The sequence below is a fragment of the Corella eumyota genome, unplaced genomic scaffold, assembly GCF_963082875.1.
Source record: "Corella eumyota unplaced genomic scaffold, kaCorEumy4.1 scaffold_242, whole genome shotgun sequence".
Classification (NCBI taxonomy): domain Eukaryota; kingdom Metazoa; phylum Chordata; class Ascidiacea; order Phlebobranchia; family Corellidae; genus Corella; species Corella eumyota.
In genome coordinates, this window is record NW_027658317.1 from 2501 (window position 1) to 5000 (window position 2500).

General features: G+C 53.8%; 2 non-coding genes across 2 annotated transcripts; both read left to right on the forward strand.

Moving 5' to 3' along the window:
• The first annotated feature begins 65 nt into the window (after window positions 1–65).
• On the forward strand, window positions 66–1875 carry LOC145763079 (small subunit ribosomal RNA). The gene has a single exon (XR_014288230.1). It is a non-coding gene; the product is annotated as a small subunit ribosomal RNA (ribosomal RNA).
• Window positions 1876–2120: 245 nt separating this feature from the next.
• LOC145763073 (5.8S ribosomal RNA) lies at window positions 2121–2274 on the forward strand. Its single transcript, XR_014288227.1, has one exon. It is a non-coding gene; the product is annotated as a 5.8S ribosomal RNA (ribosomal RNA).
• The last annotated feature ends 226 nt before the right edge of the window (window positions 2275–2500 follow it).

Sequence of the window (2500 nt, forward strand, 5' to 3'; positions counted from 1 at the left end):
ATACAGTGCGATACCGCGACGGGGAAAGCGAAAGACTCCGTTCGCGTATTTTGTCGGCCGATAGTTACCTGGTTGATCCTGCCAGTAGTCATATGCTTGTCTCAAAGATTAAGCCATGCATGTCTCAGTACGAACTTGCGTACGGTAAAACTGCGAATGGCTCATTAAATCAGTCGTGATTCATTTGATCGTAAATTTTACTTGGATAACTGTGGTAATTCTAGAGCTAATACATGCAAAAAGCGCCGACCTTGCGGGAGGCGCGCCTTTATCATATCAAAAACCTGCCGGGCTTCGGCTCGTCTTGTTGGCGACTCGGGATAACTTTGCTGATCGCACGGTCTTGCACCGGCGACGGATCATTCAAGTGTCTGCCCTATCAACTTTCGTCGGTACGGTATCTGCCTACCGAGGTTCTTACGGGTAACGGGGAATCAGGGTTCGATTCCGGAGAGGGAGCCTGAGAAACGGCTACCACATCCAAGGAAGGCAGCAGGCGCGCAAATTACCCATTCCCGACGCGGGGAGGTAGTGACGAAAAATAACGATACAGGACTCTAACGAGGCCCTGTAATTGGAATGAGTACACTGTAAAAATTTTAACGAGTATCCATTGGAGGGCAAGTCTGGTGCCAGCAGCCGCGGTAATTCCAGCTCCAAAAGTGTATATTTAAGTTGTTGCGGTTAAAAAGCTCGTAGTTGGATTTTGGGCGCAGGCGTTCGGTCCGTCGCAAGGCGTGCACTGTTCGTTCTGGCTTTACCTCCGGTTTTCCGTCGGTGCTCTTGACTGAGTGTCGGCGGCGGCCGGGACGTTTACCTTGAAAAAATTAGAGTGTTCAAAGCAGGCGCTTCGCCTGGATAGTGTTGCATGGAATAATGAAATAGGACCTCGGTTCTTTTTTGTTGGTTTTCGGAGCGCGAGGTAATGATTAAGAGGGACGGACGGGGGCATTCGTACTGTGCCGTTAGAGGTGAAATTCTTGGATCGGCGCAAGACGAACGACTGCGAAAGCATTTGCCAAGAATGTTTTCTTTAATCAAGAGCGAAAGTCAGAGGTTCGAAGACGATCAGATACCGTCCTAGTTCTGACTATAAACGATGCCAACTAGCGATCGGGGGGCGTTATTTTGACGACCTCTCCGGCAGCTTGCGGGAAACCAAAGTCTTTGGGTTCCGGGGGAAGTATGGTTGCAAAGCTGAAACTTAAAGGAATTGACGGAAGGGCACCACCAGGAGTGGAGCCTGCGGCTTAATTTGACTCAACACGGGAAATCTCACCCGGCCCGGACACAGCGAGGATTGACAGATTGAGAGCTCTTTCATGATTCTGTGGGTGGTGGTGCATGGCCGTTCTTAGTTGGTGGAGCGATTTGTCTGGTTAATTCCGATAACGAACGAGACTCTGGCTTGCTAAATAGTTACGCGGCCTTCCCGGCCGGCGTTTAACTTCTTAGAGGGACTAGTGGCGTTTAGCCACACGAGATTGAGCAATAACAGGTCTGTGATGCCCTTAGATGTTCGGGGCCGCACGCGCGCTACACTGACCGGATCAACGTGTGTTCGCCTTGGCCGAAAGGTCTGGGTAACCCGATGAACCCCGGTCGTGCTAGGGATAGAGAATTGAAATTATTTCGCTTGAACGAGGAATTCCCAGTAAGCGCGAGTCATTAGCTCGCGTTGATTACGTCCCTGCCCTTTGTACACACCGCCCGTCGCTACTACCGATTGAATGGTTTAGTGAGGTCCTCCGATTGGGCCCGGGCTCGACTGGCGACGGTTGGGTCTTGGCCCGAAAAGACGATCTAACTTGATTACTTAGAGGAAGTAAAAGTCGTAACAAGGTTTCCGTAGGTGAACCTGCGGAAGGATCATTAGCGCGAGAAAAAAAATCGAAGAGCGAAAGAGCAAACACCGGGACGGCGACGTGCCTCGGCGCGTCCGCCGCCCCGCGATCAGGAACTTGTTTTGTCGGCGTCGAGTGCCCGAAGGCTTCATGCGGTGCGCGGGCTTGTCGCACTATTTGTTGCGACCGCGACCCGCTCGGCGTCACGCGATTTTTTCAGCCGGATGGCGAATCGAGGTTAGGAATCGAAGAGCGAAAAGCAAACAAACAAACGATGGCTCTTGGCGGTGGACCACTCGGCTCGCGAGTCGATGAAGGACGCAGCAAGCTGCGTGATTTAATGTGAATTGCAGAACACATTGAGCATTGACGATCTGAACGCGTATTGCGGCCTCGGGTTCATCCCGGGACCGCGTCCGTCTCAGGGTCGCAGAAACGACAACGGCCGGCGGGATCGGCTCCGCGACGGCTCGGCTCGCGTGCGTATGCCCGGCGACGGGCAATCGCCGCTCGGTTGAAGGTGGAAAGTTTTGGTATTCGGGCTCGCGTCAGCGATGCGTGGCGGCCGGCGAGCCGCGCCGCGTCCGCTTGCCGCCCGAGTCGCAACGACGGCGCTGTCGACCTCGAGCTGGGGGCCTCGACGCGTCGGTCGCGAT